General features: G+C 40.5%; 1 protein-coding gene across 16 annotated transcripts in view; it reads right to left on the bottom strand.

The window, feature by feature from the left end:
* Positions 1-14,360, bottom strand: part of celf6 (CUGBP Elav-like family member 6) — a 156,591-nt gene that overhangs the window by 129,745 nt on the left and 12,486 nt on the right. The gene's annotated exons all lie outside the window — the stretch shown is intronic.

Here is a 14,360-nt window from a genome sequence, read left to right as displayed (position 1 = left end):
TCAGAGCAAGTAAGCCATAATGAGGCTGAGGCTGAAGGATGATGATTAACTGCAACAGGATCTGGAACTGGCATAACTCATGATAAGACAGCGTTCTGTGGAGACTTTGATTTATTTGGCTGTAAGGTGAGGAATATCAGCCGTTTCTCTGAGCTAGAGGCCATGTGGGGTCACAAGTCGGAGACATGTGGTTAAGACGCAGCCAGCCAGTGCGTTTTAATCTTTTTCTCTTCACTTTGATCTCAGTAACTTCAGTCGAAGCCTGTTCAAATCATCACCAAGACATTTTAAAGGGTTGCAATTAGGTCCAAATAGCCTGCCATTTATCAAGCTCCTTTCATGTCCACCATTTTATTTTATGAAAGCAATCGATTGTCTCTGTGGCATGGAGGCGCAGCCCAACCTCTGTTTGTGCTCCTAGGTGAAAGCGATGAGCACTGCCAGGCCATTGCTCGAGGAGTGAGTGATAGAGGGGATGGAGTAATTTGGCTGGCTAGAACACCACGACCAACACCTTTTTCACATTAACAGCAGAGTAATCAGACAGCTTGGTGTGGTAAAAATATAGCAGCTAGTCAAAATGCCAGAGGCGCCAAGCATCTGTGTTTGTGCTTAGGGTGGGGCTTGATAGTTTGGAGGGGTGCTGAAGAAGAGCTGGAGAAAAACAGACAGAGGTCAACAGAAGGAGAGAGAGCGACAGAGAAAGTAATGGCATTACAGGGGCAAACAAAGCTCGAGAGCGTGTGGGTTGTGTGTTGTTTGTTTACAGTTTTGTGTCATTTACATCGGTGTTCGAGAGCATTGCTCAGCTCCTTTCCAGACAGACGGTGGGGGAAAGACATGTGGCTTAGGCTTAGACAAAGAAAGAGGGAGAGTGCCCACATACAGCAACACAAAGACAACCTAGATTTAGCAAAAGGTTACTCGGTACAATGTAAGCAACATTCATCAATATTGAAATGGTCAAATTATTAAATTAAACATATTATAATGATCAAATTGTATCGATTCCTGAGAGACTTTCTTGACAGAAGAAAATGCATTCTTACGTTGCACCGTAATACAACAGTCCTTGGATGCATATTTATTAGCAGTCCCTATTAAGGGATCGTTGAGAACAATGTTCACAACCAAAGCAAACTACAAAATTATCTTATATCAATATAGTGTGTTCTTCCATGCACACACACAAGCACACACTCACTAAGACATACAGAAGCAGAGCAGAGCTCCAACCGTGCAGGGCAGGAGAGGAGGCTGCAGGGCGCTGACCACATAATCATCTCCTAGAGAGTGATCATCAAGGCCTCCAACATCACTGCGTAAATACACCAACACTGGACCCCCTGGCATGAGCGAAGGAAGGAGGGGTGAAGACAAAGAGAGTTTACAGGAAAAAGGGAGGGAGAGAGAAAATAAAAAAACAGGAGAAAGGCGGGGGAGAAAAGGAAATTAAAAAGTAGAAAGCAGAACAAGAAAGGAGAGATGGAGTCTTGTGTTTACGCAAGGAAAATAGGAGGCGAATAAACAGTTAAGGAGATAGAAGGAAACACGTAAAAGACAGAAATGTAAAAAAGAGAGTGAAAGACAAAAAGGCTGAAGAAAGAATAGCTAGACAGGGGAAATAGAGAAGAGGGATTTGACAAAATTTGCTTTATGTGGGGTTAGGGACAAAGCAGGAAAAAAATGTGCAGGTTAAAAATTGCAGGGAAAGTCAAAGATGCAGGATAGGTGTTTACAGCAGAGGAAAAAATGATAGAAAAGAAAATAGCAAGAGAGAGACATGAACAAAGACATGGTGAGTAAAGAATTAGAGGTGAAAAAGGACTTTATTGACAGTTCAGAGAAAGAAGAAAAGAACAGGTGAAAAAGAGGTAAAAAGAAGCATGAAGAGAAAGCCAGACATAAGGGAGACACTGTATGTTTGCCACGCATGAATGTACAGCTGTGTTGCCCTGGAAACGGTTGCCGTTTGGATTATGAGCTGATTAGTTGCCCTCCTCTTTAAAGCCCCCAACAAGACTACCTCAACTCAGGAGGGTGCATGCATGCTACCTGGGACATGGTCTAGTGAACAATTGCGCTCGCACATACACTCACATACACACACTCGCATGCACACACACACACACCGTCTTTCAGACACATATACATACAATAAACTCAGACTTTACTCTTGGTTGCCCATTGTATTCCCTGTAGCCAATACCTTTCCACGTCAACATCTCAATCTTTCACCCTCCGCTGGAGTCGGCCTCTCTGCCTCTCTGTCTCACTGTGTGTGACGTGGCAGGGTGCTAATCTTGGCCCTTATCTTTGCCTGCAGCTCTGCTCACATTCCCTTCTCCGCAAGCACCTTATCTCCCATCACTGTCAATCAGAGCAGATCAGGCTACCTACAACTGAATCCGCTCAACCCCCCTCCTCACTTTGCCCCCACCAGCCAGTCTCCCTACACGTCCATTACCAACACTCACACCATGCATCCCCTGGCCTTGAGTATCTTACACACCACATACACAAGCAAGTAGACATGCAAACTTGAAAAACGTCTTTTGTGTAAGTATCTCTGAGTGTAGCTTCTGGCAGCTGTCTTACACAATTACCAGCAATGATCTCGTCCTTTGTCAGAACGGGATTAGCAAATTTGACCATTAAACTCATTTGTACAAGCAAATTATCAGATATGTTCTTAAACATTCTCATAGCACTGATTGAAACTTCCCTATGGGGGAAGAAATGAAAAGTGCTACAGTAATTCAGTGAGAGCAATGCACTAAAGGGAAACCTTTGCAGTGTACATTATTATTATTGTCTCTTTTAGATATATGAATTGGGAGAATCTTTTCTATTTTAAGTATATTTGTTTTGTTTGTTTTATAGCAATGGCCCAGATGAGAATGAGAAAACTTTTAAATTCATATTGTTTGTTCAGGAAACTTTTTTTTTAAAAAAGGAAGCTGGTTGAATAAATAAGTAGAATACATACTACTTTTGTCATAGGTGTGTAGTCATTGCATATGTACACAGTCAGTCAAATAAATATGCAAATTAACACATACACACACAAACACACTCCAGCCTATTGGCATAATAATACAGAGCCACTGACCCCTCTCCTGTGATCCCACTGGGAAACTCACCCATCTAAATACTGTGCACACAGCTCACATTCACAGACCCGCTCACTAATCAGAAGCATTAATCCAGACTGTTGGCATTTTGGTTCACAGTCCTCACTGTGAGGGCAACTGCACTGCAGGTACAACAAAAGGAGAAAAAAAATAAATAAAATCGCACAAATCCCTTTTGGGCAGGTTTAATATTTTTAGGTGAGGGCACTTTTATGTAGGGGCAGGTGTGCTGTGGCTCCCTAATGCTGAAGTAATTGTAGATAATGGAGTTTTAAGGACAGCTGGTGATGCAGGTTTAAGTAGGATTTGTGTAGAGATTTATGACGGAGTGAAAATAGGTGGACGGCTGGCAAAGTTGGAGAGGTGCAAGTGCAATGGAGTGACGGAGGAGGTGAGAAAGGAGACGTAGAGGTGAGCGGGGAGGGTTGTCTGCCTTAGCTTATCATCGTACAAGAGAGAGGAAAGTGAGTGAAAGAGAGAAAAAAAAGAATATGGTCCATATCTTCTTGTAGAAAAAGCTCTGGGACTAAGAGGGTAAGAAAAAAATTAACTCATCCATAGTATAGTGCAAAACGAGAGCCCGTCTGGCCTGGTGCTTCTTGAGAATAGAGGGTTATAGAGGGCACAAGCTGGATGACTAATTGGGGAGGATATGAAATGAGGCTTGACTCAATCTACACCCTTGAATCAACTCTGCCCTACAGTATGCATCAAATGGGCTCCCTAAGTGGTGCTTTTCCATTGATTATACCCTTTCAATGTTACGCTCCAACTCCTTGTTGGAGAAATTTGACAGAAAAAAAAGGGGGAGCGGGAATGGGGGGGGCAGTTGAAATACCGGTCAATACTTAGCAGGGGCAAACTAGAAAAAATAGGAAAGCAGAAAGTGAGTAATACCATATAAACAGATAGCCATGAAAGCGATTCAAGAGAAAGAGAGGGAGAGGGCAAAGTGTGTAAAAAGTGTGCTTGGCTCACCGTAAACGCAGCGGTGCGTGGCACTTCGCCTGGCATAGCACTCACACTTTATGAGGTATGGAGAGGTCGTCTCCCTCGCCTCTCTACCCGTTTTAATGATACAGTTTAAATGGAAAAGCTGGAGCTTCAGTCAGCATCAAGGACTCCACTCCTTCTGGTCCACACACACACTAACCTGAATAGCATGCATAAAGATATGCTCACACACATGACCTGAGCACACACATAAGCTTAAATGGGGTTTTTTTTGAGTGTGAGCATGTGTTTATTGATACAAGTAATCTAATATCTCACCAAATATATTCTAAAGTCTATTAGTTGTAAAATAAGCAAAACCATGACCTAAACATTACTTTACACTAAAATAAAGAGACTTTAATGTGTACATGTGGTGGCTGTTGCATGTCTTCAAGTATTACCAGAAAATTATAATTCGTGGACATCTAATAATCAAAAGGGCAGATGTTGTCATACGAAGAATACAAAACTTTCTAGGACATTTACAAATTGACCATAAATCAATATTGCTCACTGTGTAACAAGCAAGCATGCTTGAACACACAGACACGCACTCTATATACCATACACATGCTCTATAAATGATCATAGGCTGTATCCAGAACCCTTGGATGAGACAGGAGAGCGACAGCGATGAAGCTGCTAGGTGAAACTCGCTGTCAGAGCTGTGAAGTCTCCTCAGATCTGCCCCATGTGCCTGGCCACTGTACAGACAGAAGAGACGGTTTCTACCCACACCCTTCACCTATCACAGTAACCTCTCAGAGGAGAACATACTGCAGTAATGCAATATTGATCTGAAAATGTAGTGTGTGTGTGTGAGAGAGAGAGGAGAGAGAGAGGGTATTGCAGCACAGGTGTCTTTGTATTTTGATGAGCTGTATGCTCACCAGCCTTGTGTAGTTTCTTGATAAGTGATGCATTGTTTGTGCAACTGTAGAATGTGTGTGTCTGTGTGAGTTATAGGGAGGTGACTATGGGAGTCGTGTATTAATAAGAAAAAGGTGAGGTGTTAGCGTTGGTGCCATTTCTGACACCTCACAGAGTTTTCCGAGTTTTTCAGTGGCAGGGCTGACTGAATGGAAAAAAGTAGGAGCCTGCAAACCCTCGTTTTACCTTGCACCTATATCTTTTTTTTTCATTATTTTGCCTGGCTATGTAGTCTAGTCTGATGAGAAAATATTATATGAGTGGTACTTCCAGTTACAATTACACCAGAAACGCTATCAGGAGTGATTTTCATTTGCTGACTTCCAATTGTTGTTTTAATTGTTAGCAGAGTTGCTAACTCTTTCATTTGAAGCAAATCTATGTCATTCTCTAAAATAATTTACCACCATTGAAATTTAGCATTTATTTTACTGAGGATTTATTTTTATTTTGCTTGTTTATTGCTATTCATGTACTTTACAATTTAAAAAAGCATTTAATCCCTAGTCATTATCACCGTTTCCACCAAAGTGGTTATTGAATCAAGGTAGCAAAAGAACAAAATCGTTACTTGTCCAGTCTACCCTCCATTACACAAAGCTCAAATAGTGTGTATTTTTATATATAAGATAGAGAACATAGGTATCATTAAATGGTAGAAGAGAAAAATTATATTACTCCCTGAAAACTGACTGAAAGTGTTTCTTGTCTTGTAAGAACTATTTTTGCAAAAGGGTTGGAGTCTTCCCTTCTACTGAGACAAACACTCATACCTACAGCCAATTTAAAAATCACCAATTCACCTGACATATACTTCGGACTCTATGAAGTGAGCAGAGTTTCTGCATCAGAAGCACCCCAGGCACAGGGAGCAACATTCAAACATCCACAAAGAAACTGTGACCCACAGGTTGAACCCAGAATCTTGATGCACCCTCCATCTGGACATTTCTACTGTTTTCAGGTTATTAAGCACAGTTGTAGAAATGATCTTTTTCTGGCTGTGGAGGAAAATTTTAATTTCAAACTAAAAGGGTGTGTCCTATCCTGGGTGTGTCTACGAGTTTGATACTATATGGTACACATTCAGGTACAGATGTTACATTTAACAGCCTTTAAGCTGTATTATACACCGAATCTCACCAGCTCACCAGATTGTGTCAGAATTCAGATTGGACTTTTTATAGCTTCACTAGAATGTTATCACACAGAGAGTTGGAGCTATTTGTGATGAAATAAAAGAAACCGCTCCCCTGCAGTGATGCAAAAGCAATAATAATTTTAGGGGGGAAAAACACAAAGTGAAAGGACTTATGAGAAACGTGGCTTTCATGTTGAGAAACTATCCACAATAGAACCAGTGGTTTATGATAGTTTAGAGTTCCACTGACAAGAATACATGAAATACTTCCAAATATAACTCCCTTCATTCCAAACCAAAAAAGAAGAACATTAGATTTCCCCCCTAAATAAGCCGAAATATCTCTACATAAATGCCTTTACTTCTAAGGTCTAAAATTCAGACGAGTTCTTGCCGAAAAGGAAATATAAGAACCCTCACATGCACATCAAACAGATACAGAGAAAGTATAGTACATGGACTGAATCACAGGGGCCCACAAACAGCAGTTATTCCCAGTGCAATAAAACAGGCAGACTAACTAATGGAACCACCCACACACCAAACATACTTTTTTATCACACACCACTTTCACAAATAAGCATACACACGCGCGCGCACACACACACAATCTTTTTTGTCCCAGCCCACTCATTGCTCGTTAGCTGCATCAGGGTGGTTGTTTTTGCATTGCTGCCGTGACACAGCCTGGCTGCAGCTCACCGTATCTGCTGAGAGTGCACCACTAAAAATACTCCACTTAACAAACTCTACTGATTACAGTTTGACTTTCTAACTGTCTCCTTCTCTCTCTCCTGTCTTTAATCAGCATGTAAACAAGCACAAGGTCATTTTCTTTCTTAAACGAAATAGGGGAGATAAGAGGAGCGTGGCGTAGTTAATCCTTTGGACACACTGATGGAGGAGTTTGTCCTGGTGATGGTCGGGTGTTAATTATGCAAGAATGATTCTCTTCTAGTGGTTGTTCTCTCTCGTGATGACTCATCAGTTTATCTGTTTTGTCTTTTGCTTTATTTTATATGTTTATTTTCCATGTTCCTTGGCTGTCTTTCATCTGCTCCTCCAACAATTCCCTCCTGGAAATATCAGTCGTTCAGTTCCCTAAGTCCTAAGGGCTGCTTCCAGATCGCCTATGTTCGAGTGTGTGTTTGTGTGTGCGTGTGTGTGTCACTGTGTAAAGAGCCTTTTAAAATCAGTACAAGGCTTATACTTGTCCACGTGTGATTAACTGCAGTGTTTGATTACTCTGCCAGAGTGATTTGCTGAACTCAGCAACATCATGTTTTCTTTACCCCTTGTTTTGTCTTTGAACAAATGCATGTAGATTGCCTGCCTGTTTTTGGCACATAAGGAGAAATTAAGGACAAGGCAGGAAAACCAGGGAAAGCAAAGGAGAAAGGAAGGGATTTAAAGTAAAAGCCAGTCTGCTCCAACTCTAACTCCAAAAACATTTTCAGCAAGATGAAACATCACGTTGTCTGAAACTAGAGTGAAATCTCTCGATGAACTTCTCAAACTAAAAACACGAGTTAATTAACTTTATCCACAGACTTTCTATTGACTTTTCAGTAAAATACATAAATAAAGAATCAGGCTCACATATTAATTTTTTAGTTTTTTTTTTTATTATTTCTTTCTTTCTAGCTGTTATTGCCAAACAGTCCGATCTTGATGCAACACAAACTTTGATGTTTAATTGGTTTAGAAGATGTCATATTCTAGCTTGCAGCTTAAGTAAGAGGCAGCGATCCAGTCTAAGTAAAAGACTAAAAGCATCATTTTTTGAGGTATGACAGCACCCAGGCCTCATTTCCATCCTTCTCCGCTATTTGTCAGACTTCTCCTCTTCCCCAGTGAAGCAGCAATGTTAACAATGCTGTCCCCACATTTACCAGTTCTGCCTCATTACAGCTAAAGAAGCGGATAAATTAGTGCAGGAGAGCATGCACGGCCGAGTCCAACTCCACCTGTCAGAGAGGGAAAGATAGTGAATGTGTCGAAATGGAGGAAGGGTGTGAAAAAAACTGCTCAGCCTTCAGCACGTATTAAAACAAAATCTTCCCATTAAGGAAGACTCATCGCTCCAGAACCATTACCTGAGGTCTATGATTCAGTATTTTAGAAACTATATAGGGGAATCATATTTATGTCAATCATAGATTTCTATTAGTAGACCTGTACTTTTCAGTCTGTTTATATACAGTATAACATGAGTTCTATAACCTGTTTAATTTTAATCTACTGTTTTAGTATATGCATTTGTTAATAATGCATTTATCTCATGGATAATCGTGTTTCCACTCTGATTTAGAAGACTAGAATTATATTTCACAAATCTTGCTTTATTTTGGAGGAAACTTGTGAACTGCTTTCTTTCTGCTACTTTATACATAAACTCGTCTTTTGATGCAAGAAGAACAAGAAGTTGCATTTTTTTCAAGCTGAACAACCTGCGCCCTGACCTGTACTGCAATATACTGCGTGTTCAAGATCAAAAGGACAAATGGAGCTGGTTGTCGCCATCCTCTGAACACCAAACTCTCCTGCCCTGCAGCTTTTAAAAATCACTATCTCTCCTGCTCATCTGTCCAGTGCCTCTGGCTTACCATCTTTATGGGCTGGTTAAGGGCGCTCTTACAATCAACTATGTTTGTGCCCTGTCCACATTTGCCTGTAAAATAGCCAGGCATTCCACAATGTCCACCCGCTTGCCTGCCAGGATTAACATTTTGCACTCTCCAAGGTTGAAAATCCCATCAGATGAAACCAAATTAATTTTGCACAATATTCAGGGCCACCGGCCACATAATAGGTGACAATACCAAGTGCATCCCTCGATTGTGATTCTATTCACTCCCTAATCAGCAGGATGGCTGCGTATGGTGCAGCAGCGTAGTAAATGCTTTCATCCCAGGGGGATAAGAAAAACAATGGCCCTTTTTAATTTCTTTTCTAAAGCGGGCAGCAGAAAGAAAATGATATAGACGTAATTGATGATGAGGAGAGTAAGGGGAGCCTTAGCAGAAGACTCATGCAGAAGACTCACGTCCAGTGGCCAGGCTTTTTTTTTTATTATTTTGTGCTTTATAATGGTAACTGCTCAGGGGCACTGGAGGTTGACAAATCTGGCACAGAGGACAAATTGATCGGCAACAGAACACAATTTGTCCCATTAAAAGAATGGGTAAAGCCCTGTGTGGCCTGAGTAATTAGTTTAAACTGTAACATTTTTGTCCAGGAGTGGACCTGTTGGAAAGGGGCTCAGCGCGTCTGCTGATAAGAGACTTTAACACTCCAAATATACACGCAACGCACTACTGGAATATTCCTCATAAATCCATTACTACTGAATAATTTTTTGTTTTGTTTTAATAAATGACAATATGAGTATCCACATATGTGCATAACTTGTGTCTCTTGCTAAATTTCCTACTAACTTTCCAGTAAAAAGAAGAAAAAAAGTAGTAATAACAAAATTACAGGAAACGCATCTCTTTTTTTCTTATGTTCAAACTCACTGCCCATGTAAGGTATGTGTGATTTTGGTAGGATGAAAAAAAAATCCAGTTGCTCATTCTCAGCATGCACTGAGACTCAGACAGAGACATACGGCTAGTGTATGGTGGGCACGTCTGTGGTGTGACGTGGGGAGAGAGTGTGTCAAAAACACGGATGCGCTGATCCATGGCCCCATGGCGGTGTGCTTAGTGACACATAATACTGGTATTGCACAATCTGCTCCTGACCCATTTTTGTGTGACACTACTGAAGTCAATTTTCTACACTTTTTATGCATAGAAGGAGAAAGAAATACAAGAAAATCAAGCATCTTTCTATCCACTTTGGCGGAAGTTGATACCTTAAAGTTTACCCTTTCATATTTGAAGTGAAACACTTCTGAATGAGTTTGTAGCTGTTTTCATATCTTCTCCACTGTTGTGCTTGGTTGCCTTGTCAATACAGGAGGCTGATGCTGCTGGTACTTTCACTCAGAAACCAAGAAATGAGGATTCTTTAGCTGAAAATTGTAAGCAAATAACAAGTGCTATGTAGGGGTCCGACCCCACCGTCCCATAGTTAATACATATATATTCTACAAGTTCACAAACAGTAAAGGGAAAACAGTAGTGAGTGTGATAGGAAAATGCATAGTGAAATGAACAAGAAACAGAGATATTTTTTTGCCTAGAAGTTTTTAATTGGCATTTGGGCTTCAGCCGCACCCAATTAGCAGGCTTGTTACATGTGAACACTAAGAGCTAATTGGCCTTATAGGTGAAAGGAGCACTGCCCTGAAAGGAGAGCACAAGGCTCACTTGAAAATTCATAGCTCCAGTAGGACTATGCTGGAAGGCTATTTGGCAAAAAGTTGTAAATAACACTCTGCTCCTGCAAGTATTATTTATACTTCCTTGCAGCCTTTATTGCCAAATGCATAACAAAGACAGAATCATGGCCGCTATAAGCTTTATGGGCAATCAGAGAAAAGTATTTGATCATCAGCATTTTTTTCTGTAATCAACAATTTACCTGTCTACAAAAATTGCATTGATTTAAAAAAAAAAAAAAAGAAAGTCTTGAACTATATTTTATATAAATCTTCTAGGAGTCAATCAGATCTGAAGGGAAATATCCCTATTACCCTATTAAATGGCCGTTCTCAGTTGCATTAACTTCAATAGATATGACTAAGAGAAAGATGTCCAAATTACAAAGATGACCACTGGCCTTCTTTGTTTAACTGCATGTAAAATTTACACAGGCATTGCCCACCCAAAGCCTCTAAAAGACTCACTAATAATCTGTTGTCCTAACTTACTGCCTCAAGTTGACGTGAAGAGAAAGGTTTTGTGTGACAAATTAAACTTAAACTGCTATCTTTTCCAAAGACTAACCAGACGATTTCGGTGACCAAACAAACCAAAGAAATAAAAACTGCAAAGCACTACAATTTGGCATCACCACCATAAGGTAATAACAGCCTGTTGAGACTGATGGCGGTGTAGGTGATCTCGTATAATTCATTGGCATAATAACAAATGATAACAAAGAATTAATTGGATAATAACACTGGACTTATGTAAACATAATCATTCACAGGAATAGCCTAACCTGTCTACATTCAGTACTATCCTGCCTTATACTGAGGAATATGCCGCATGTAAGTGCAAATACAACAGCACAATGAGCTCACCAAGGGCAAGAGACTCAATCTCTGATTACATTTACTATACAAACTGTAACAGCAGGATCTGTTGCACAGGACATCAAGAGCTCATTATGCTCTTTACATGCAATTAATCAAACAATATAAACAAAGATCCCTTTAGCCATAGATGACAGCGCCCGATTCCCCAGAGGCAACTGATGTACAGTGAACACTACAAAACTTTTTTTTTGAAAAATGTAAAAGTCATCGTTAATCTTAATGTGATAGTGCTGATACTATGCAATATAATCTGTTCCTCCTGCCTGTTCACACTGTTACCTATAATCTTCTCATGCTGAAAAATAGAATGCAGTGGCATGAAAATATCTGGACTTTTCTTGTAAAATAAAAGAAATATGTTATGTGGTAAGATAACAGCGCATTTAGGACAAGTATGCTTTTAAGTTTACAACACGTGTTCGGAAAGCCAGCCAAGTCTACAGTGTCCACTGCAGCAATCGGCTATAATAAAACAGTTATTGATAATACTTACTCAGTCTTCTTCATGAATTATGCCTGAGACATTACCTAGTCAATGTTGTCTTTCTGTTTTCTTTTTCTTTCAGCTAATCATCCTTGAGCAAATCATAATGTAGCCAATAAAAGCAATAAAAGGAGAACTCAAGGACTCATTAAGAACTGGGAAGCTCTTGCGACCTGTGCGCTCTGTTCACTTGGGACTATTCACAAGTTCACAGATGCCTAAAAGACTCAAATTATGCTCACAATGTTCTGGCTTCATTTTTTAATATTGTCTTTTAGTTTGCTTGCTGATTTTGTTATTTGTGTGTTTTTCTAATCATGCAGAATTTTACAGAGAAGTATATTCACCTTTAGATCTAAATAAGGAAGCCAACCAAAGACTTGGCAATGCAGACTACATACTGCAAAGTATACACATCTATAAAAATAGATTAACATAATTCATTAGGTTCATGGCTGTCAGGTCACATTTCAAAATAGCAATGCAGTGGTTCCTATTGCAAGTGTCATTTAACTAAATTATAAGCTTCAATATCTATATTATTTGTCCCATATCCATCCCTGTGAGATAGAGAGTAAATTGACTGGTTCTTATATAGTGCTTTTTTACTCTATTAGAGCACTCAAAGTGCTTTACAACTACAACAGCCATTCACCCATTCGCCCAAGCACTATTAATATAACATCCACAGTCACATTCTAATGGATTCGGGGTAACTCAGGGTTCAGTATTTTACTCAAAGACACTTTAACATGACATGCTGGGTAGTCCATCAAGCCTCCGATCAGCAGATGACCCTGAGTCACAGCTACCTTTTTTAAGCCACATGTCTCATATGAACAAATTTACATTTGGTTACCTGACAGTAACATAGCCACTACTGAAATGAGCAATCATGTCTGTAGCACTGTGGTGAGACGCCACTAAAATGGCAGCATTATACAACTGGGCATCTCAAACCATCAGGCCATGACAGTGACAATGAGGCTTGTCCAGAAGTGTCACCTCTCCCAGCCTCTGTCTGTCTTTGTTTCTCTTGCATTATTATTTCCACCATTGTCTCTTTCCCTATATCTCTCTCACTTTATGTGTCTCGTACACACATGGGCACACACACACACACACACATGCACAGAGAGAGAGGCAAAGACAGGGAGAAAGAGAGCGAGAGAGAGGAAAAGACAGAACGTCTTTATTAGTCCTCTGTATGCAGTCTGTGCTCAGCCTGAGATTGCAGGACTGACCCCTCACTGTGAGCTGCACAGGGGAAATGTTTACTCAAACCCCAAAGAACATGCCATTAACCTCTTTCTAGATAGAAGACAAACAATAATGTCCCTCCATGAGGGCAATAAAGACAGAACACCTATCCAGGACCATCATGACAATCATCTCATTATGAAGCTGCGGGAGGTGGTAAGGAGCCAGGGAGCCCGGTCTCCCAGGGATACTTTCTCTACAGTATGCCAGTGTGTCTAACATTCAGTAAGGTATTTATGATATGCAGTCAAGCGCAAACAAATTGTTAACCCAACAGAGTTAAACCATTGCAAGCCTGACCCAAAAGCTACAACTACCGCTTCCCCCTACTTGATAAACCATTCATTTTGCTTACTTTCTTCCATCTTTCCTTATTGTGTCATCTCCTATAGTGTCTCTTTACCTCTTTTTCTCCCCGGAGATTGAGACGACAATCCTTGGGCTCTGATTAAAGCCCCAACCTGGGAGGATATTTTAGTGTTGAAAGTAAATGAGGGGGGGGAGTCTTCTTCTTAGGAACACGCAAGCATAATTCAGTCACACCTTGATAATTCCCCTGATGTGTGAGTCAAAGTCCCCTTGCACGCATCAAATAAAGAAAGACACCACAAGCTCACACTCATCCCAGATTGAGGGTCTCCTCCTGGGTAGGCTTAAGAGCCCACTACTGGGTACCGTTTACCTGTGTCGTTTGAAGAGCCCATTATTTTAATTGAAAAAGTTACCTGCCCGCCAAAGGCAAACAGTGAAAAAAAAAAATGTGAGGAGAATTAAAACAAAAACACCAGATGGTGATATACATGATAAAAATGATTGTTTATACTTACTGTTTGATTATATGTGATAATGAGAGTGGGATTCCTCAAGGCAATTATTGTCTGTGGCAGCCATATTGTGAGAGGACAAGAGAAGGACGGCACGGGCTGGTATGAAGAAGTGCTTATCAAATATCTCCGGCGGGGTGATTAGTGTAATAAGACACTGCAAGGTGAGATAGGCCACTCACACTCTTTTAGTATGTCTGTGCAAGTTTGCGTGTGTAATTAAGTGAAAAAGAATGGGTGTTCGAATGAGCAAGAAACAGAGCCTAAGAGGGAGTCTGAGAAAATATGAGCGACTCCCTTCATCTGTTTTCCATATCTGTGTGTGTCTCTGTGTCTTAACGTATACTCTGTCCCCATGTGCCTTACTCTGGCGGTGTGTGTG

This window comes from Neolamprologus multifasciatus, chromosome 1 (assembly GCF_963576455.1).
Source record: "Neolamprologus multifasciatus chromosome 1, fNeoMul1.2, whole genome shotgun sequence".
In the NCBI taxonomy this organism is placed as follows: Eukaryota; Metazoa; Chordata; class Actinopteri; order Cichliformes; family Cichlidae; genus Neolamprologus; species Neolamprologus multifasciatus.
The sequence above is the reverse complement of the archived record's forward strand: the minus strand, read 5'-3'. Positions and strand labels throughout refer to the sequence as shown.